Source organism: Crinia signifera, chromosome 1 (assembly GCF_055691185.1).
Source record: "Crinia signifera chromosome 1, ASM5569118v1, whole genome shotgun sequence".
Lineage (NCBI taxonomy): Eukaryota > Metazoa > Chordata > Amphibia > Anura > Myobatrachidae > Crinia > Crinia signifera.
In genome coordinates, this window is record NC_139217.1 from 346,845,467 (window position 1) to 346,870,669 (window position 25,203).

Below are 25,203 nucleotides of genomic sequence, written 5' to 3' on the forward strand. Positions count from 1 at the left end.
AAATCGCATGCGATCGCATGCGATCGCATGTGATTTTAATTGCATGCGATCACATGTGATTTTATAGGGTGTGTGATGCCATGTCATTAGGTATTCAATAATATGATTGTTTGTCTCAAAAAATAGGTTTAACGCACTCCCCCACTATCCATGCCACCCCAAAGCGTGGCGAGCGGCAGCGGAGCGCGTCCTACGACTTTTTCATTACCCCACTATCCACATCGGTGTGGAGTTTATTTTATATAGTGTGCCCGAGCCCGAAGCGTGGCGAGTCATGGAATCGCACACCCTAAAAAAATTGCATGCGATTTTGCTGGACATGCGATGCAATGCATTGCAATGCGATATTGTTGTGTAAAATTAGAAAAAAAAAATACATGAAAAAAATGCATCGCATGCTGCTATAATGGCCCATGCGTTGCGATGCGATTTCCCTACGGTGCCGTACGTAGAAAATCTGGGCGCCGTGCTAGGAAACAAGTACCATATATATCTATATATATATATATCTATATATATATAGCAGAGCAAGTGTTGCTACTGGTATATTAAATAGAGGGCCCTCGGTTTCTGAGGAATTTAATTTATAGAAAGAAATATTTGCATGAAGTAACATTTATCAAGCACATACTATAAAATTATATGTAGCAGCTACTTAGTTGGCATGGTCACTCCACTCGCACAAGTCTTGACTCTTTTGCACACGTCTCCTGACACTCATTACTGCTGCTTTTCAATATTTTGTTAATTGAATTTCCCTCTATGTGATTACAACATGGCACTGTGAACATAATACTTTGTGCAGTTTTGTAATTCAAGGTTAGATGTATGAAGCAGTGATAAGGTAGGAGAAGTGATAAAGTGCCTGGTACTTTATCACTGGCCAATCAGCTCCTAGCTGTCCCTTTTTAAACCCAACCTGTAACTTATCAGTCAGGAGCTGATTGGCCGATGTTAATGTACCAGGCACTTTATCACTTCTCCTCCCACTAAAAGGTTGACATGGAAAAGGTTAACACATGAAAAGGTTCGACATGTTTTAAAAAAAATATTTGGTGTCAATGTCAACACCTGAGCATGTGGACCACCAATTTGTGTACCACGTACTCTCGCATGGTTGGCTTCACTCATCATGCTTCCGGCCAGGGGCCTTGCTACGCTTTTGCTGCCCTCAGCACATTTTACCATTCCCGAGCATAGTCCACGTGGATGGTAAAGTATGAAAAAGTGTAAAAACAATTTCACAATAAAATCATGTCGAGCTTTCACGCGTTGACCATTGCCATGTCAACCATTTGCTAATGCCGACTCCACTGGAAAAAACACATTTTAATTTTATATTATTTGCATGCTTTTCAGTATTATTACTGCCAATATACTGTTAGAAATCAAACATAGCTACAGAATTGATGGCACAAAAGAAGCTACAGTCTTTATTATCTGATCATTTGTGTTTTTGGTTTATTTGTTGTTGTTGGTTTAGCTGTTTTTTTATCTTTTTCTAAAGTCTTAACAATACCAATACAGTTTGTTGTCCAATGTATTCTTTAATTCTTTTACTGTATAAAAAAAAAATAAAAAAAAAAAAATCCTTGAGGCATATAGAAATTAATGGAGGAATGGATGTTGGAAAACATTTCACACACATAATGACTTTTTAGAAATAAGGTATGTTAGGGTACTACAGATTTTTCTTTAATGCAGACAGTTCATCAGTACTCAGCACATTAGAAATTTTAAATAGTAACCTTCTTCTCTTAAATAATAGCCCCCCGAGCTACTCTTATTCTGCCTGAGCTTGTCATTGTTCTAGTAGTGGTGAAATCTAATAAAGTGATTACAGTGAAATAATTATGATTATTGCAAGTAAAGCCCCTAGTCAGCCCAGGATCATGGTCACCGTTTCATTTTCCCCATCATTAGAGGCTACTTTTATGATGTTATGTTTCTAGTCTAAAAAAACCACAGTACACTCGTTTTCTTATGCTTATTAATATGACTTGTTATCATAATATAACATTAAGGCAGAGTTTAGGATTATTGTGTTTTACACAGCAAGAATGGAAATGTTGGGCACTGTACAGTTAAAAACACCAAAAAAAAAATTATAAACACATCAGGATATAACTTATTTTTTATTTCTTTAAATTTTTGTCATTATAAACTATAAATAATATATATATGTATATATATATATATATATATATATATATATATATATATGTCTATCTGTCCCTGGCTGCTAGCGTTGGGCTGCATAGGAGATCTAACATTGCTTGCCAGATTTTGCACATGCAAAGTTAGCCACCCAGGTGGTGAAGCACTAGTCTATACTCTGTGTGATCTAGCAGGGATCGTCAGGGAGGGTAGAGTTTTTTTTCACTCCCCCAATCTGGCAGACCAGATATGTCTTGTCTGTATTGCCTCCCGTCTCACCTTGGTAAAGAGGTGAAGCAGTAAGCAGCTTAGTAGTTCAGGCCGCCACTCCCCTTCGCAGGGCGAATTCGCCTGCATGGCTGTGAATGGATGTTTTGCATAAACATCCATTCGCAGCTGGGTGTTCCTATGGGCGCATTTCCCAGCCTGCCACCCCACGCCCGCACTGTTGTGTGTGAGCCCCCAGCGAACACTCTGTTCACCGTGGCTGCTCAAACACAGCACATGTGCAGTAATTTACATGCATAGTTAGGAAACATTGCACTCAGAACAGTACTGTATGTGTTTATTGCATTTTATCACTTGAAAGACAATGTGGGTCGCATACAGTACAAATTTACTAAGATTCTGGAATAAAGCTGATCCGCAGCGAAAATAGGAATCGTGAATAGGGAAATTTTTAAATGTCATAGCCGTTAGTATTTGGCGCCCATATTTAACGGCCACCAAATAGGTATCATCCGTGCAATGCTGCCCTGTGTAAAAAAAAGAGAATAAATAAATCTTAAAAACCGCTACGGTCCCCCGCTCAATAATTACCAGCCCTGGCCCTGGTTGCAGAAATACAGGGGGGGGGGGGGGGGAGGGTCTTATTCTAGTTCACTCTTTCTGACAAAATCCTTCTTAGATGGACCAAACCATGTGCACTGCAGGTGGGGCAGATGTAAAATGTGCAGAGAGAATTCGATTTGGGTGAGTTATTTAGTTTCTGTGCAGGGTAAATACTGGCTGCTTTATTTTTACACTGCAATTTAGATCTCACTTTGAAGTAAAACCCCACCCAAATCTAATTCTCTCTTCACAAGTAACATCTGCCCCACCTGCAGGGCACATGGTTTTGTCCATCTAAGATGGATTTTGTAAGAAAGAGTGAACTAGAAAAAGGCCCACAGTGCCTTTTCCTCCAGCTCTCCAAACTCATTAGGATCAGTGGATCTGAAACCTCTATTTTAAACACATTGAGAATCCTCGTGTTTTTATTGTGTATTTACACTCACGTCTTTTCATAAACAATGATGCTGATACATTCTTATGATGCCTACAGTGCCATTAAGTTCATTCTTTTTAGTTTTCGAAAAAAAAACTAACAATCATTTAAAACTATCTGGATACCTCCACCCCCAAACCCACCGTCTGATATGGTAACTTGCTTCTTTTTTTTTTCCAGGAAATGCTGATTTAGGGCCTTATCCTGGTTGGAGCGGCCGGGCCGTACGCGTACGTCCCGGGTTTTTTTATAATCTGCGCGTGCGTACATTCGCTAATGCGCAGGCGCGACCACTCACCAACGCTTACGGATGGGTCTCTACGTGCGAAAAAACCTGTACGCGAGTGTACGGGTATTGGGGGCGGCATAGGGGCGTGAAGAGGGGAGCGGCCGAAATAATGAGGGAAAATGGGCGTAAATATGGGCGTACACGGGGGTGTGCACCAAAAATGAGCGGTGCTACTACCGCACGATCGACTAAGGCACCGTTCATTTCGGACACAAAACAGGCGGCTGCCAACTGCCATCTCAAACCACCCCTACAGATACCGCATGCCAGCGTGCGCCTGAGTTTGCTAATTAACGCTGATTCCTACTCAAACACATACACCTGAATGTAATAACCAATGCTGCAGTCTATTAAGTCCAAACCATGATTTCACTACCTGCAAGCCACACACAGCACTCAAACACATTGGAAGCTTATCTTTCGATACTTCTCGACATTTAAAGGTTTGTTTAATTTAAGGTAAGAATCTTTTGAAGACCTGCTTATATATGCTAAGGTAGGTATTTGCTAAACAGTTAGACACATTCACTACGTGCTTTCATAGACTTTACACAGTAGCACACTCAATCTACACAAGTCGACATGTGTCAACGTGTTCACTCTAATACAAACATAGGTTTTGTATTTAGGATACAATAACATAAACCACATCTAACACCTACAAAGGATGTTTCAGCAATGTTTTAAGCCCATGACCACTATTTTGCACATTAATTAATTCAATCAATTAATTAATTTTCATAATTATAGTTGAAAGGCAAGATTTGCAGGTCCATATATATGAAGGGTATGTCAGCGTACACGGACGTACGCTCACTCTCACGAGCGGTGACATAAGCTGACTTTTCTATTGAAAACAATAGGGACCCGTCCGTGCAAGCTGGCGTACGCTCAGATCTCTGCAAGAATGCGGTGGGAAGACGGACGAGAGACGTCCGTAAACGGCGGCGTACGCTCATTTGTACGCCAGTTGTCGGAGTGTAAGGGCTGGCCCGTCCGTGTACGTTGGCGTACGCTCATTTGTACGCCACTCCCCTTCTACATTGTTTATGCCCGTACGTATGCGGCTGAGTTGTGGGTGGACTTAACCCCAACGGCCGCGTGCGGCTAGCGTACGTTAATAGCGAACGTACGCACGTTTGGCCGCTCCAACCAGAATAAGGCCCCTAGTCACACAGGTGTAGTCAGGTAAGGGTATTAAATGATTTCTATGCATTTGGTGAGTTTGTCCCAACTTCCTTTATGTGGCTATGTGGACCTTTTACCCACGATATTATGCTGTTCAGAATAGTTATCTCATCCTATCTAAAGGCAACCAGACTATTGGCTTCCAGTAGGTCAGTGACATGGCTGAATACTCATAGATGTGAGCATCTGCCTGGACAATCAGGACAATCAGGAATACTTGGTTATGAGACAATGGATTGAAAAATCATGTATACATATAGCCACTGTGTCAAAATGAGACATAAAACAAGATAGACTCTATAAGCCACTAATACAGAAAATATAACGTCAGTCCTCCGATTTATGTTGGAGAACCTGTGGGAGGTAGGTTTCTTTCTCCATATATAATGATCCAGTCAGTTCTCCTCCATTGTGGAATTCTAGCTTTCATTTAGTAAATGACTAGTATTCCATCCCACAGTTGTAGAGCAAACCGATAAAACTCCCTTAGCAGACAAGCTTATTATGTGTATTTGAAATGCGCTAGATACCAGATTTAGAGGGAATAGAAGAAAATCATTCTCTCCTGCTGGAAATGCAGCACTTAATTGAATTTAGTAAACCGTACTTCATCGACAGAAGTCTGGTCTGTTAAACAATATTATTTCCACTTATCATAAGATGTGAGTTGCCTTATAATAACCTTCCCATAGTTAAACAAAAAAAGTGTTATTATTTAGCACTTATGGAACTTGCTGAATCATTTGTTATAAATGCATTCTTGTAGAACATGTTACTTTTAAAATACAAATGTTTCATTACTATTACAGTATATAAATTGAAGCTTCAGAGAAGTATTAAATTCCATTGTGAAAAGTCTTTAGTAATTTTTTTGCTTCAAGTTTAAATGCAAACCCACATTCCACATAAGCCCCAAAGATAAAAAGAAAAGCACCCAACATAAAATAAAATTGACTCCCTAGCTGAAAAAGGGCCACCACCAACCAGTAAAGACCACCACCAACAATGGTAGCAAATCTACTGTTCATTTCAAATTAGCAAAACACAGGAGTTTATTTTAATACAAAACAGGATAATACAGGATAATATGCTAATGCAACTCAAGCATAATCTATTCTTTCACAAATCCCTGTGAATATATATATATATATATATATATATATATATATATATATATAGTAGAGTTTGAGTCCTGGCACTTGCTGTAGGTCCACAGCGACCCGGGTGCCTTGCAACCCTCAGATGAGGGAGAATATACAGAGAGAATTTCTGCTGGCACTCCAGGGATTTTTGAATAAGGTATAGGGTGGTTAAATAAATAACACCAACACTGGGAAGTGTGACACACTTCCCAGTGTTGGTGTTATTTATTTAACCACCCTATACCTTATTCAAAAATCCCTGGAGTGCCAGCAGAAATTCTCTCTGTATATATATATATATATATATATATATATATATATATATATATATATATATATATATATATACAACTTATCACAGCAATAGAAAATAAAAAAATATATATATATATTCAATTAACAAAGAATGAGCCTATTTCTGCATGGTTTGCAAGTCAGAGAATATACGTCCTCAATCATATTAATGATCATGTCATCTGTAGGTATAGCCACCTCTAAAGGCTCCTTTTTGGAAAATTGTTGTTTAAAGGGAGAATGGAATCTTTTATAGCAACATTGTAAGTAATAAAAATATCAAACTCAGTATAAAAAATGTTCTTGCATATTTGAGGTTATGTACTCAATACTGTTAAATCAACAATTTCATAGGTTTGGAAAAAAATCTTTCCCCACCAACTGGTCCTCCTACATAGACATTGGAAAATAGGTAAATTCCTAAAATTTTCCAATTTTTTTTTTTTTTTTCTATACATTGTTCTCATTGGGTCATTCATTTGTACAAGGACATATTAACAAACCTGTTATGAATTGTCTCTACCTGTGAAAATTATACAAAATCTTGTCGTGAAATCAGTTATGTAATTTATTTTGTTGTAATTGCACGCTACGTGAAATGACTTACTATCAATCTTTTGCCATTTTTCTGCTTCTCTTCACCTGTTCACTCCTTCCGCTTTTTTATATAGATTTTTCTGTATATCATGTCTATAAGTATTAAGATGTATGCTGCCTAAGACATTGTATACTAGCCTGTTATGATGAAAACTGTCCATATTTTAATTTTTAACAATGACTATTTGAATAAATTATTTTTGTATAACTTTACAGTTAACCCCTGATGAAGTCCCGCTAAAGGGGCGAAACGCGTTGGATTACTTTCTTCTGCTGTTTCCATGTACCAGAGATGTATCAATGACATGTACAAAGATCTGGAATAACTATTACCACTGTGTGGAAAGAAAAAGACTTTTTAATAAATATTTAAAGATTGAATGGACTTTTTTCCTATGTGCTAGATTTATATTGACTAAGGCTTGGTTGATCTAATTGGAGTGATCAACATTAGGGGCGCCAACCCACTATTGCTCTCCATATATATATATATATATATATATATATATATATATATATATATATATATACAACTTATCACAGCAATAGAAAATAAAAAAAATATATATATTCAATTAACAAAGAATGAGCCTATTTCTGCATGGTTTGCAAGTCAGAGAATATACGCAAATAGGGGTTATTCTGGTTGATTCACAATGCTGTGAATTTGAGGCCTTGTGAGTCCACCAAATTTCGCAAGCGAAATCCGCACGCAGGGCATGCGAATGGATGTTACACAGTAACATCCATTCACAGGCCAGGGGGAACCTCCCACATCTTTTGATGGTCGTCGACCATCGAAAGATGTGGAAGGTGCATGCATCTGTAAGGTTGCTCTGAGCTAGGTTTGGGTTAGGCAGCGTGCATGGAGGGTTAGGGGCTGGGGGGCTTGGTTTAGGCAATGGGTGGGGGGTAATGTTAGGCAGTAGTGGGGAAGGTTAGGGTCAGGCTGTGAGGGGGAGGGTTAATATACTTACCTGACGCCTGTCAGGATTCCCTCCTCCAGAATGCTGGCAAAATGTATTCTGACTGCTGACATCCGTACATATCCCCTGGTACCTGTTATTTTTAGATTTTGCAATTGAATTAGTTATATTAGTTATAAATTAGAAAACATTTGACACTCACATGCATGGAGAACTGTGAAAGGAATAGAGCAAAATGTCCCAGTTGTGTTTGGGAATAGAATATTTGCCTTCTAAGTGTTTTTCAATAATTTGGACTGGTCTTTGAAGTGTAAAAATTGTAAATAATATATAAATATAAGACTAAGCTTTGATGTAAGAACTTAGAATGTGGGAGTTCTCTGAACGTCTGCTCTAATGGTGTATCTCCTCCACATTCCTCAACACATACTCAACTATGAGGCCTTCCAGTCAACTTCTATATTGATACAGCCAAAACTGTAAAGACGTATGAGCGTCCAGGTCAACAGTGTGTGATTACAAGCATCTCTCTTTCTGGATCCATGTCTTTGGTATGGTTATGAACAGATTCCCAGTTGTTTGTAGAATCGCAGCTTATCATATGCATTAATGTGTTTCCTGAACATGTATAAAGTGAGATGGTGATTGACTGCAGGACAGGTCTGAAAATTTAAGATTGCTGGTGATTTTCCAATTCTTTGTCCTTTAAATTTACATATTTAACCTACCCAAAAAAAGAATTTAAACAAAGAAGCTTAATAAATTTGGTTTTATTTATGATCTGTATTAAATCTAATGTTCTACAAGAATTGCTTTCCTCCACTGCACAAACCCTAATTGACCATAATGAAGTTACTGGAGAAGAAAAAAATTTGATATTTTTACGCACAATGGGCCTAATTCAGTTCAGGTTCTCAAAAACAAAATCTTTCTCTAATGGGCAAAACCATGTGCACTTCAGGTGGGGCAAAAGTAACGTGCACAGAGAGTTACATTTGGGTGAGATATTTTGTTTCTGTGCAGGGTAAATACTGCCTGCTTTATTTTTACACTGCAATTTAGATTTCCATTTGAACACACCCCACCCAAATCTAACTCTCTCTGCACGGTACCTTTCCCCACCTGCAGTGCACATAGTTATGCCCATTAGAGATATATTTTGAGATCCTTAATGAATTAGGCCTCATATACTATAAGCCTGTAGCTGGCACAGGAAAAATGTTCCTTATTCTTTACAAGGTTTATGGATTAGCATAATTCTGGTCTATAATGTTTGAGCGAAGAGGGCATTACAAGGAATCATGCCATTAAAAATATTACAGAGACTGGTGAGTAATATAATCTAAAAAGTATTACAACAGGCCTTCAGAAATAAAAAAATATATTGAGTGGGAGCTTTTCAAGATTTTTGCCCACAGAGTACAATTGGACTTCTCAAACTCCAATCACTGAACCCTGCAAGGGGTAAGTTACACATGTAACATGCTAGTTATGCCTTTGGTTAGTGCATGCCTCCCAACATGACCCTCTCCAGGAGGAACACATTGCTCTGCTCCTGAGCTTTCCACTTAATTTTTAAATGCCATCACCTGTGGAGAAGCACCTTTCTTATAGTTAACCTGTTCAAAAACAGGTGATGGTAATCATACATTAAGAGGAAAGTACAGCTGCAGAGTAGTTTGTCGCTCATGGCATGGGTCATGTTGGGAGGTATGTTAGTGTATTATTTGAATTCAGATTGAGAGTGAAGTATTGTATAATCATTGTTCTAAGTATACACATACTTTAATTATCTATGCTGGATCAGAATTATACTGTAAATCTAATATTCTCAATCAAGAGTATTTTTCCTTGGGACAATTTAGTCTCTTCTTCCATAATATTTGTATTAAAGCACCTGATATTCAGATAATAAGGTTTTTAGATTTGTCCCTTGCATTATCGAGCATATCAAAGTCATATTTATCTAGAAATGTTTTCTGTTGAGTATCTAATTGTAGCATTTGATGAGTCAATTCCAAATATTTTATGGGTGCCCTTTTTTTATGACGAGAGGCTTTTTGGAAAATGTGACCTCTCATTACCACTATATGAATTACCCAGGGTATAAAACTCTAGCAGTGATATCATGTCAATGATTTAAATAGAAGTACTGTCTGCTAGCTGATGGCACAACTGCAACTTTCTCTTTGTGTTTTGTAAGAAAGCTTTATGTGTATTTAAATGCCATGAACGCAAGGGGAAGAGAAGAAATCCCAGAGATATTTAGAGTTACTGAAGCATGAGTTAGGTGATTTGATATATCCGTGTGTCAGTTATTTCAGTGGCTTTTGCTGTTTCCATAAAATCATACCTAATCTGGAATAAGTATTGTTTAGTAAAGAGTAGATGTAATATTTTGATAAGTGGTCCCATACCCTCCAAGAGTCATGTAATAAACAGTTTGTAAGCAGGGATTGTAGGGCTCTAGAAGTGCTATTAGTGGGATCTGCCTGAGAAGGAGGTAGGGCATAAAGCCAATAATACCTACTATTTAAAATTCTGTTGAAATCACCAGGCATTATCGTTTCATCTGTTTTGTGATTGTTTTTATTCAGAATTGAGAAGAAAGACATCTGGTTCTGATTATCAGAGTGATTGGATGGTTATTACTAAGGTAAGAAATCTGCAGGAAAGTCTATATAATATTCTCTGGTCATCTAAGAGTCTTTCCCCATTCTTATTTTATGTACATACAGTAAGGTATGATTCAGGGGTGTAGCTAAAAATTTCCAAGCCCCCCACACAGTGAATGTCCCTCCTAAACCCCTCCACTGCACACTTCTCAGAGCTCTATCCTGGCCCTCCACTTCCCCCATCTTCCCGCACACTACTTAGAGATCCCCCCAGGCGCACAAAGCAGATGGGCACACATCTTCAGAGCCTGGCTGCTTTTTACTTACGTGCACTGCTGGCATGTCTCTGCTCTCCCAGCTTGCCCTGTTTCTCCTCCGTGACTGATACAGGGAGGAGTCATGGCTGTAGTTTGTCCTTGCAAGATCATCCAAGCTTCCTAAGAACCTCAGTGAAAATGAGAAGAGATGGAGTAATCTAGGAGAGGGGATGTGCCTGGTCTGCAGTGCAGCATCAGAACACACTACTAAGATATAAAAATTAATAAATGTGGCTTAGGAGGCGAGTGCCTGTCTGTCCTTGGTTTGATTCATGTTTGTAAGTAAAGCAACACCAAAAAACCCCAATGCAGGTAGGGTAGATGTAAAGTACATATATATTTAGATTTGGGTAGGTCATGTTTTTTTGTGCATTGTAAATACTCGCTGCTTTTGCATGTAGCCCACAAAAACTAGACAGCTTGATTTTTCACTGCAATTTAGATTTCACTTGGATCACATCCAGCTCAAATCTAACTCTCTCTACATCTGTCCCACCAGAAGTTCAACATGGTTTTGCCAATTTGCTTGCTGTTTTGCTTTAGTTACAAACAGTATTCAGGCCCATATTCCCTTTTGTTCCATGCAGAATTGTTGTATCTGAGAAACATTTTTCCTGTACCACAAAATCCAAAGCCTTAATGGGTCCACGATTATGGCATAGGTCCATAACTATGGGGACTATTCAGACCTGATTGCAAAGCTGATTTTTTTTTCCCCTCAAATGGACAAGCCCATGTGCACTCCCAGTGGGACAACTGTAACATGTGCAGAGAAAGTTAGATTTGAGTGGAGTGTGTTCTAACTGAAATCTAAATTGCAGTGTAAAAATAAAGCAGTCATTATCTACCAGCACAGAAACAAAATAACCCTCCCAAATCTAAATCTCTCTGTACATATAACATTTGTCGCACATGCAGTGCAGCATGGTTTTGTCCATTTGAGAGAAAAAAAACAGCCTTGTGACCCCCCCCCCACACACACACACACACACACACACACACATATACACACACAAACACACACACACACACACATTTTCTAGACTCCACTGCTCGTTACTTGAAAAACGGGTTGGATGATTAGGGTTTGTACACATCAGACTTTTGCTATGAGGGTGTTAGCAAGTTTCCTTCTGACAAATCTTCCAAGGAAAATCAATTATGTTTATGATGGAGCACTAGTCCAGTGTCAACTACATCTTTATGCAGATCCTCTAAAGTCATTCGTAGTTTCTTCTTTGCATATCTGACCATTTTATGGTCAGGGATATTTCTGCATCTTCCAGACATCAACAGTTACTGTTAACTTTAATTTCCTAATTATGCATCCCACCATGGAAATTCCAAGCTGGAAGCATTTAGATATATTTTAATAGCCTCACCCAACTTTGCAACGCTCAGTCTTTATTTTCTTGTTCTAAGACAGACACTCAGAGAAACCCATGCTTGCTGAGAGAGCAAGCACAACATCCTGAGGCGTTAGAAGAATCTAAGAGTATTTATACAACACTGGAATTTTCTATAACTGGCTTATTTTAGGCCTAGTAAGCTATTAAAGTTCTAAGACCTTAAATGAAATGAATGAGCTAGCTAAAAAGTGCCAAAACTTTTGCTAATGCCATATTCACTGTTTATATTTTTTCAGTAATCAGATGGTAATGTGCAAAAATGTCTCATTTAAATTTGTGCCAGAGGTTGTGTTAAAAAGTTCCATTATACGTGCAAGTCACATTATATGAGTGCACATGTTTTTATTTGGATTGCTTTTATTATTATTATTATTATTATTATTATTATTATTATTAGTGTTTATTTATATGGCACCACAAGGGTTTCCTAGCGCCTGACAATACATAGATGTGCAAAGTGTGATTTACAGTACAAATGCAAATTAGGACAAGTACAGTTATGCAGTTGCAACAGTGGACACTGATGCAATTATAACAGTGGCAGAGATATATTCTAAGAAAAGCACATGAGGAGAGAGGGCCCTGCTAGTTAGACCTTACATTCTAAAGGTAGGGGGCAGACAAACTGGGCAGACACAGCAGGGATAGAAGCGAACATAAACATAGGGTTAGGATGAGAAATGGTTAGATTTAATGAAGACGTGGGTCTTGAGTGCCCGTTTAAAGTTTTGTAGGGAGGTGGCAAGTCTGACAGGGAGAGGTAGAGAATTCCAGAGATACTGAGCACAACGGGCAAAGTCCTGGAGGGGGGAATGGGAGGAAGTACCAGTTTGCAGGAGATGCTAGATTTTACCTAGGGTGCAAGCTTTTAAGAAGGTTCTCTGGTAGTAATTAATTAAACAATATCTAAAACAATATGCAATTATATTTATATCTTTGGGATCTATTTATTAAGTAAACCATGCAGAAAATGCTATTTAAGCTGATTTCTGGAACTCGCAGTCCTGTATGACCAGTAAAATAAGACAAAGATCTAAACAGATGGAAATGCATTGTAGTGGACACATCAGTAGGAATGGGAGAGGCTGCAGGTACAGGAACTGTACCAAGTGACTCATCAAGAGATTGGTTACATTTGTTCTTTTCCTGTGCATTTTGTACACAGATTAGCTGTTGCCTTTTCAAGTGTTTGTTCTATGCTGGATTGTTTCAATTTATAGTGGGGATATGTATAAAAAAAACTGGTTCCTGTGCCAAAAACTTATATGCCAGATTTCTTTTTGGCTCCCCCTTTCAGTCTTTCTTTGATATGTAGCATGGGGGATTTCTGAATGAAAATATGAAAAGCTTTTTCTATAGATGATATGCCTTTTAAAATCATTAGTCTAGTGAATAAATCTAGTACGTTTTTTTATCCAAAGCGTGTCCAAGGTGTTGGCATCTAAGAATTCCACCCTAAACACACTAAAGAAGGTATTCCACCCTAATATCATGAAAATTAATGAGACTTTCCAATTAAGTGTTACACTACACATGGCTCTACCACTAAGCAGCTGCCTAGAGTACTGGAATCTCTGGGGGCACCACTGGGTCTGAAGGATTTCTATGAGGATGGCATCCTTGTGGTAGCTGTGGCACTTCTAAGATGCCATCTCCACACTTTCACTTGAGTGGCTTGTAAGTGGTTATTGGTGGCAGTGTGTGTGTGAGGGGGTAGTAGTTTGAAGTTTTACCTACAGTAGGGTGCTAAGAAGCCTTGCACCAGCCCTGACACTGACATTATAGTTTATTTTTCTGTGTGATTTAGTTATATTAATGTAAAAATAAAAGAACAAGCCGATCTGTTAGAACACTCCGCACTAATATAATATCACTCTTTTATACACATAGCCAAATTCCTCTGGTGAAATATGCTAAATTCTTCTGCCAAATGCAGAACATTTCACAATATTTCCTCTATCTCTAGCCACCAATTCATCGAAACATCTGAAATAAGATTAGAAGTGCTCATTATTTACAGGTACAAAATAGAACAAATTAGAAGCATATGAAAATGTTAGGACTTCCCATGATGAGCTTGGCATGTTGGGTCAACCAAAATCTATTTCTTTGTTCTTGAACTCTAAAACATACCCAGCTAGTAAATTGCAAGTAAATACCATGGGTATGGATTGTATATAAAAATAGACAATGGTCAAAACATATTGAAAATTAACATAAACTTTTAATATTAATGAGCATAATGAAACATAATTAAAGTATACTGTAATTAATACATATTTTTGTTCACTATTGTCAAATGTCACTAGGTTGCGGAATATATTTGTATTGCCTTATATATTAATATGTACATAAAATGAATGTATTGCAAGAAAAGTATTTAAAAAATAATTGTATTAAATTGTGGAAACATGTGAAACGAATTTAGCTCTGTATAATCTCATCTGTTGCTGGCTGGGTGTTGACAAGATCATTCCACTGTATTATATTTTACTAGATACTGATAACAAAGAACACATTATGATAACTAAATTCTTGATAGTCCAGATCTGAGAGCCTCTGCTGGGGCGTATGATGCTTTGACAATTGACCCTAAACCCTGACTAGGGATAGGGAAGGACAAAATATGGCGGCAGTACATTTGGATGACTTTAAGTGACTTAAATTAACCTGGATGCTAAGTCTAAGATTTTCAAACTTCCTTTAGTTTTTCCACTGAGCACATCTGTTTGCTTAGGCAGTGAATTAAGGAAATGATGACCTTATCAGATTCAACTGCTGCATTTGGGAGTGTTCTTTTTCTTTTCTAAGCTTTAGAAACATTGCTTCTATTTTTCATGCTTTAAAAGAAACATGGAAATATGCCAGTGCTTACTTATACAGATTTTTGGAGCATTTCTACACGCAGTATGTTGAAATTATCTGCTTTCACAGGCATCCGGTTCACAAATTATCTGTCAAAAATTCAGAGCCTGTATCTCTTTTCTTAATATTCCATACTGAGTTTAAGTGAAAATGTGACCTCTTTTACATTTCATCTTTGGTGTTATGGTTTATTCTTAACACCTGTTTCCCTGAATTTATAGACTTTGCCTTATCAAAAATAAGGAAATAAAGAATTAGGTAAAGGTTCAATACAGGAATCCTTTCTGATACAATTCTCCACTATCATAAAAGTGTATGTATATACAAAATAAAATGTTTGTATAAATGTAGGTTATCATACACACATGAATATGACTGAAATAAGAAGCAATGCAAATAAAATAAGCTAGTGCCGGTGTTTTATAACACTGAAAGTTATATTTCTTGAACAATATTTATTTTGTTTATTTATGCGATCAGCTACCTTTAATGACTGTTGCCATTGTGTTTGATATAAAGATGCTATACTGTATTGTATGTATTGATTTTCTATAATGCTTGGTTAGTGTGCTCGTTATAAACATGTTTTTACCATTGTTGCTGAAGGTTTGAAGCTGTGTACACACGGGGACGATAGGAGCTGAAATCGCTGGAAATATGGTCGCAGGCGACCATATTGCCAGTGATGGGAGTGTACCCCGGCGATAAATCGCTGGGTGCGTGCTCCTGTTTTCAGCCCCGTTCTAATCGGTTGTCCCCGTTCTAAGCTGATTACCTCTGCGGCACCGCCGGCAGAGGTTCCCTTTCATCAGCGACCATCTCTGGTCGCTGACGAAAAGGAGAAACTGAGCAATATATTGCTCAGCCATATATTGCTAGCAATATATGGCTGAGCAATATATCTCCCCCTGTGTACGGGGCTTTAGACTGGTGACATGTGGGATAAACTGGGGTGTTGTTTAGAGAGCACAAGATAAATAATTTTTCAAATTGCTTTCACACAAGAATACCAGCACTAACAGGGCCTTATTTAATTTACAACAAAATTATTTAGACATTCCAATGTCCATAACTAATGATCATGGGTGATACTTTTAGAGTGGCCCATTTGTCCTCTGTGTGTGCTTTACTAATATAAGCTTTTATGGATAAGAAATTGTTGTTAACTGTTTGTTCCATCATAAACTCTACTGTGTTTACTACATATAAATTGTATAACTATAATATGATAGGCCTGATATAACTCTTTATAAATGGTGAGTTCTGATGCTATCCCAATTTCAATATGTCTGTTCAGGAAAGCTGATACATTTAGGAGAAAAAAAATATTTTTATTGGAGGTCACTAGGTTACAGACATGTAATAATATACAAAAGACATATTAGGAACCAAAGACGTGTCTAAGCATGTTCATAGATAATAGGCAACTTAAAATTCCTGCAAAGTAACATCATACATAGATGTTGCTACTGGCCATTGTCAAATGTAAAAGAGATAACTAAAATAGGAGAGGAGGAAGAGCTTTTTGTAGACCATTAAAAAGTGATGGGGGGTTGATGGCATCTGCTACATGCACAGAAACAGTAGGTCATATTTGGGTACTTGTGTAGTTTCACAGCGCCGTGCGTCTGTGTCCAGCTGCGGGGCTGAAAACTCCATGCCAACGTATGTACCCCCACTATCCACGTTGGCATGGAGTTGATTTTAGATAGCGTGGCGCCGTGAAAGTACACAAGTACCCATACTTGCCTACTTACCAACTAGTTTCATGGAGATTATAGTTGGTAGTAGAATTTACTCCCACATTGAGGGAGTGTGTCATGCTCCATCCGTCTCTGTAGGTGGTGGGTAATGCGGTAACGGGGGCTTCCTTTCAGATATCCTCTTGGAACGCGTTTCGCCGCACACAGGGCGGCTTTCTCCCTGTGTGCGGCGAAACGCGTTCCAAGAGGATATCTGAAAGGACGCCCCCGTTACCGCATTACCCGCCACCTACAGAGCTGGATTCATGACGTCCTCCAACTGCAGACTCTGACCCACCACCACAGACGCAGTAGCAGAGCGCCGTGTGAGTTATACACCTTGGGAGGTCTGCACTAAGGAGGCGGCTGCTGTCGGGATAATACAAGCTGCTGAATCCCTGCACAAGCACAGGACAGCCGAGCGGTACACGGGGTGAGCGAGCGCTGCGGCGCACATTTGTCAATTGACTGACTTATCCATCTGAATTGACTGCCGTGCGGCGAGAGCCTTGTGGAGGCAGGACGGACACTGTCTATCATACCATCTAGACAGAAGTCCTTGCCCCCAACTACACGGGTATATGCACATCAAAGCAGAGTGCCGTATTGCCAAATCTAAGTGCGCATAACAGCCTTTATTCAAATCCATATGGTCTTTTCTTTGGACAATTGCAGTCCCCAATAAGAACTCTATTGGGACCCACTTGGTAGATATATCCCCCATGAGGAAAAGGATTAACGCATATGGTTGTGTTCACATCCCAGTGGTAATAATCCTGTTTCATTAATTTATGTGCTTTTTATAATTGTATTGTTTGTGTTTGTATTGCTTGTTTGTTTTAATAAATTGTCATTCATCTTGTTCGCCTTTGAGCGCCCCACATATTTCTTTTTTATCTTGTGATTTTTAGAGGTTGGCAATCCTCTTATGTGGTGGCTGCAGGGTGGCAAGTTACACCACTTTAGCCTCTAGCGCCTAAGACCAACTTTCTGGTATTCCTGTAATTTAGTAGGAATGGAACTGTAGAGAAGCTATCACCAGACTGGGCTTGAGCAGGAATAGAGCTGGACTGGACTTGATCAGGAATAGAGCTGGGCTGGACTAAAGCAGGAACAGAGCTGGACTGGGATACTCAGGGATAGTGGAACTGGACTTGCTTGGACCACATTGAAACTGGAACCAGACGAACCGGAAGAGACTGTGACTGTACTGGAACCGGAAAAGACTGTGACCATACAGGTACCGGAGGAGACGGTGACTGGACTGTAAGAAGAGGAAACTGTCACTGGACTTGAACTGGAGGTGACTGCAACTGGACTGGAGCTGGAGGGGATTGTGACTGGACTGGAGTTTCCTAAGTAGTCCCTAAATACAAGGGTGGCAAGGAAGGATGGATGCACTTGGAAAGTGGAATCTGTAATGTCTGGATCACCAGCAGGGTAACACAGATAGGGAGTCTGGGGGAGCACAGCACTCCGTTTGTCTGCAGCAGAAATGACAATGTACTGGCACATTACCACTGGGCTGAACAGGATTTATAGGCACCATCATGCCGTGATTGGATCAGGAATATCCTCTGGCCATAGGTTAGTGGTAGCCAGCTGATGGTCTCCAATATGGCAGTGACCAATATTCAGACACACTAGTAGATATATCTGCAGATCAATTGACACTCCCCAATCCATCAGGACTGACGTCACAACCAGACAGGCGCATACAATGAACTGTCAGTCACCATCGGCTATATGGGTGGTTGACAAATCATCTGTACACACAGAACAATCTTTACTGTATATACTGTATCTTTAGATATATCTGGAATCGGCTGTGTTGCACAACCAACGTGATATATCGGAGAATGACGCCATTTACAGATATATCGATGGTACACACTGGTCGATGGTCCATCGATATATCCATTAGCTTCACCATATGGTTGCTTGGAGGATCGGGACCTGCAAACCTCCTAGAAAGGGCATCGGCATTGAGGTCCTGTTTCACCGGATGATGCCGCACCTCAAACTTAAATGGCTGTAAGGCCAGAAACCAACAGGTCACACAAGCATTAACTTCTTTGTTTGTATGCATTCACTGTAAGGTTGCATTGTCTGTGACGAGTGGCGGTTTTTACCTATGGGCTGCAGGACTGCAGCCCCCCATGTAGAATCTGCCACTGTGTGAATCCAGATGCAGTCTGTGAGACTGAACTGGATTCAGTGTGAGTGGCAGTGACTTCCTATTGGAAGTCTGTCCTGCAAGTCACCCAAAGCCGTCCCACTGGGAGGTTTTCCCTCCCTGCAGGATGACTCCATAAAAAATGGATTCTGCGCATGCGCAATACCAAGGATGATACTGAGCTTGCACCAGACCCTGAATATGCATCTGACAAAGCAGCTTATAGAGGCTGGGGCCACTCGCCAGTCCCGCGGTAGGGGGCAGTACCAGCAGCAGTGGGGCCAGTGGGTGGCAGTGGTAGGGACAAGCAGTGGCGACAGCAGAGAGGGCGGCAACACCCCCTCCTCCACAGAGGCAAGTGTATCACATCCCAACAAATAATATCTTAAGCACTCAATGGCCCACTCAATTGCTAAGCACTCCTGCTCTACACTTGAGTACTTGTGCTCTCTGGGCAGTAACTTATGGCAAAGATAAAGAATGGGCTTCTCCTCTGCATCTTCCTACTGGTAATGGACTGTCCTAATACTATCCCAGAGGCATCAGTCGGTAATACAAAGTGTTTATTAAAGTCAGGAGCTTGCAAGACAGACTCGGTACACAAAGCTAGTCTTAAATCCCGCAAGCAGTTTCCTCTGCTCTAGGCCACATTATCTAGTCTGGTATCTGTTTTTAAGACATTCACTTATTGGAGCAGTCTAGTGTTGAAATCTCAAATGAACATGCAAAACTATTCCAACAGACTGAGAAATGTCCTAAATTGGCCCTTACATTTAGGTTTAGACCAGGTGAAGACTGCTTCTATTTTACTAGGCTGAGGTTTAACCTGTCCTCTGCCCACAATGTACCCCAAATTTTTGGCTTCCACCATACCAATGGGACATTTATCAGAGTTGGAGGTAAACCCATGTGCCTGTAGAGACTATACAAAGGCCTCTACCTTTGGTTGGTGTGATTCCCAGTCAAAGCTGAAGATAACAATGTTGTCTAAATATGCAGCTGCATATTCTGTGTGGGGCTGCAGCAACTTATTCATACCTCTTTTGAAGGTTGCTGTAAACCAAATGCCAGCACTTTGTCCTGAAATAAGCCCACTGGGGTAGAGAAGGCTGTTTTTGCCTTAGTATTGTCTGTCAAATGAATTTGCAAATATCCTTTTGTTAAATCAAGAGTGGTATGAAACCTACTCTTGGCTAAAGGCTTAGGTACTAAAATAATGGGATTATTCCACTCACTGGTTGACTCCTCTATATCTCCTAGGTATAGCATCTCTTCCACCTCTTGCTTTACCACTGCCCGTTTTGCCTCGGTCAGTGTTTAGTGATCACCTGTGTGGAGTCGCAACATAATGTTGGATGATCTGTGTCTTTCCGGGAATGGCAGACAACATGTTTTGGTACCACTTCACCAAGTTTACCACTTCCTGTTTCTTTCCAGGTCTAAGTGTGACTTTAATGGGTACCTGACATTATGGAACCTTTTTAGCTACCATAGAGGGCTGACTGGCACTTTCTTTTCAAGGCTTTAGCAGGTTTACATGGTAGATTTGGACCTCCCTCCTTCTACCTTTCTGTCAAACCTTGTAATTCACATGTCCCACTGCCTCTATGATCTCATAAGGGATCCGACATTAAGCATACATCTTACTATCTTTAGCTGGCACAAGCACTAATCAATTACCACTAGTATGCATTGATGCCCTGCATTGATCCCTTATCATATCCTTACCAATCCACACAAAAGGCACGGAAATGATAGGGACCAACACAGAAATTTACTAAGAGTCATGTATGGAATACCATTGCTTAAAAGTATTAGTAGTTAACAAACAGCAAATAAAAAGCCCTAATCTACATGATGGGGGTTATTCTGGTACGTTCGCATGGACCGTTCGTTTGCACATTTCTGCTCATGTGCATATGCTGGGTGCATGCACGCACCCAAGACTGTGGGAGGGGGGCGTGGGGCGGGGGCGGATAGTCGCACCCATGGGAATGCCCAGTGTTTCATGGGCATTCCCATGAAAACACTGGGCTTTCTCATGGAAAACACCCGGATATGTGGGCACCAGGGGTGGGCAACTGACATCACCAGATGTCAGCTGCCTGCTCACTTCCTGCCGAATGTCCATGCAGTTTTAAGGTTACCTGAGAGTAACCTTAGATGTGCGTGGGCCTTCCATATCATTCGATGGTCGTTTATGTTAAACATCCATTCGCAGTCCGTGCATATGAACAAGGCATGCGAGGAGGGGACCAGCATACTGGCTTTCGCAGGGCCGAGTATTGTGGACTCGCAAGGCTGCGAATTTGCAGCCTTGCGAATCAACCAGAATCAACCCTATGTGTAAAATAGCAACAGCAGACATGGATAACCTCTACACAAGTGCATATGCCCCCAGCACATGCCTATACTCAGTGCCGAATCAGTACCTCCCTCTTGAAGGCCCTGGGCCACTAATGACTTGAACTCTGTGCCCATGTTATGTCCCGATCAAGCAGCCTTTTTATTGAGCAGCTTCCAAAAATCTCACCAACCATAAAAACATAATTCCATATCTGCTGGGTACAGTGTGGAATAATGTGGGACACAGAGTTAAAAATTGAGTGGGTTACAGTAGGGGTTGCATACAATGCTGTCGCATACCGATGTAGCCATGCTCATCGTTATCACGCCAACCGTCATGTGCGACATATCTGGTGATTGGTGCAATCCCTTCACCATGTGCGTGTGTCTAATTTGTTCCCATGGTTTTTATAGGGATTGAGCAGCGAAGTCACAACGAGGTGATTCCACACTGCGGGTGCAATTTTAGCACATGAATATGCAGGGGCGTCCGTATCGCAGCAACAATGAGCAGGGCAGTAGAGAGCATGACTGGGCCCTGCTACTTTTCAGGTGGTGTGGTCTAATCATGGGAGGCATGGCTACCACCCTTAGCATAAAAGCCAAAAATATAGCAACTCCATGGCCACAATGTAGCCCAGCACACAGCAGCAAGTGCTAGTTTGAAAAGAGCTGCTGTAGCTGCTGCTGACAGGTAACTTGGGCCCCACTGTGCCTCTCCCTAAGACCTGTGACCGAGTAATTAGTACCTCCTAACCCACAGTGTGGACTGGATATACTGGTAATGCACTTATCATTACAGCAAGCAAGACACCCACCCTCCGCTGCCATGGTAAATGCCCCCAGTGGTGTTTGTGAGGATGATGATGGTACCAGCACTGCAGTGTAAACAGCAAGCTCTCATTGCCTGTAATGTCTGGCTTGTGTAATAGTTTTAGTGCAGCAGCAGTCTGTGGGTGGGCACAGCAGCATAAATCCATTGGCTGATAGCCATAAGAGATGTTTCTCTCAGCCAATCAGTGGTCAGTCCATTGAAATCAATGGGCTGACCACTAATTGGCTGAGAGCCATGACAAATGGCTCTCTCAGCCAGTCACTGGCCACCATATTGATTTCAATAGGACTTTTGAAATTGGCTCATGCATCTAAAAACCTTGAGATCTGATAGCAGGAGGTTGACTTATTGCTTAATTTTGCAATGTGAGGCATGTGAGCAGCCCGAGCCCCAGATCCAGAATGTTCTGAGCACACTCATCTCTACTAATCATATATTTATAGCTTACACTACACTACACTACAGAATATATTACCTCATTATATATTATTGTGATATAGCTAAATTATTGATCATAGGGATAAAAAGGGTCAGCAATATAGAATTTACATAAAGTCTCAAATCTTGATCTGGGCTAAGGGCCTTATTCTGGTTCACTCTCAGAGGCAAATTCCTTCTCAAATGTGCCCTGCGGGTGGGGCAGATGTAACATTTGCAGAGAGAATTAGATTTGGTTAAGTTATTTTGTTTCTGTGCAGGGAAAATACTGACTGCTTTATTTTTACACTGCAAAATAGATCTCACTTTGAAGTAAAACCCCAACTCTGCACAAATTACATCTTCTGCACAAATTCTCTCTGCACAAATTATATCTGCCCCACCTGCAGCGCACATGGTTTTGTCCATTTGAGAAGGAATTTGCCTCTGAGAGTGAACCAGAATAAGGCCCTTAGTACTGTATCTAAGAGAATTTTAGCTCAGAATATTATTTATTTGGAAAGAACGCTGGCCACAAGCTGCCAGAAATATTATTGGTGTACTGAATGAGAGAGACAGCATATCAACAACAGTTTTCTCCTCATAATTCTTATTGCCAAGGGGAAAAAAATGACATTACGTAACCCTCAGTGAGAATATCATTTTTGAATATAGTTTTCTTTTTGTGCAATACATGTCATGTGATGAAAGATTAATATGTAACTCTTTTTCAAGTGAGACATTTAATTAGTGAATTAAATAATGTTACAATAATGTGGGATTAGCCAAAAGCTACATAAGAAAGGAATTCTTATCAAACTTTTGGATTGGCAGCCATAAGCATCATGTCTGCAAAACTTCAGATATATCAGAAGACATAAGAAGGATGTAAAATTGGGGTTGGTCGAATGGGGTTATGAACAGAGAGAATTATATTTTTGATCTTGTCTCAAGAGATTTTGCCTATCACAATGTAAGAAATCAAGTCAATTCTGGCAACAAAAAATAAACCCTAGATATTTAACTGTAGTTTCTAGCCTGGGGGTTAATTCTTTTCCAAGGATGATTAACCTCCACCTGAGATTTAATCCACTATATCATTTTCAGTAAAGCTTCTCTAGTCAATTTTTCCTAATTCTTTCACTTTAAATTAAAGTCATACCTTCAGCAATGAGATGCAGAAAGGGAGACTTTTATGAGTTATTTTAAACTTTATCTATTGTTTTAACAATTACTTACTTGTTAATATGTTATGTATGAGTCATCTCACTAGATAATAATTGATCAAGAACAATGCTAAGCAACGGTATGTCAGCCAGAAAAAAAGGTTTACAAAGAAATGTTCCCATCAGCTACGATATTAATAGATATGTGTGCGAATGTGTGTGTGTGTGTATGTATATATATATATATCTCCATTCATACACCCTCCCGCCCTCTACGGTCAGCTGACGACTGTCGTCTCTCCTCCACCCTGATCACTGCTTCCCATGCTAGAGTACAGGACTTTGCCCGTGCTGCACCCCTTCAGTGGAACGCACTCCCTCGCTCCATTAGACTCTCCCCGACCTTGCAAAGCTTCAAACGGGCACTGAAAACTCACCTATTCATCAAAGCGTACCCTTCCACTGCATAAACCAGCTGGTTCTCCGACCCCTTGCCTGTTTACATCCTGCTATCTAACCACCACCCCCTCACTTGCACCTCTTGTAATCTGTCTGTCTCCCCTTCCTACTAGATTGTAAGCTCCTCCGAGTAGGGCCCTCTTCCCTCCTGTTGTCAAAGCCCACTTCTCTTCACATTTCACTCACAGCTCTCCTTTACTCCAACACTCAGTGACCATCTTCATACTCATCTCCATCATTGGCCTCAAGCCTCTAGTTGTATGTTGATTGGGTCCTCACTACTTACATTTAAGCTGTAATGTGTATTGAACTGTGGTGCTCTTTATTTGTACTGTATTTTTGTTATTTATTCAATGTTATGCCAAGCTTTGTCTCCCTGTATTGTTCCTTTGTACGGCACTGCGAAACACTTGTGGCGCCTTATAAATAAAATAATAATAATAATAATAATATGGCCAAAAGAAATGAGGCGGCACTTGGAGACTTGGATTTATCCAAGTCTCCAAGTGCCGCCTCATTTCTTTTGGCTACATGTTTGTACCGCGGTCCTCTAGGAAGGCACAGGAGCATGATACCCCCATGGGGGGCAGACCGCTGGAGTGCCGGAGCCCAGACAGCTGTATATATATATATATATATATATATATATATATATACACAAGTTATATAATATATATATATACATATATATATATATATATATATATATATATATATATATATGAGAGGGAAACCCGGCACTCCTCTGGAAGTTGATGTTTGTGAACTGCTCCGGTGCCGGCTTTGGACCCTGGAGTCCCAAATATATACCTTGGAGAAAGTTGGCACTCGTGAGTCTTCAATAATGCAAATAATTTTCTTTATTCCGACATGTTTCGGTCAGTGACCGTCGTCAGGGAACAATACAATACAATGAACAAGGCATACTTATACCTACACAAGACACACCCTCACCAATTAAAAATCTGCTGGACCTTCCCCCGTCACACACAGCAC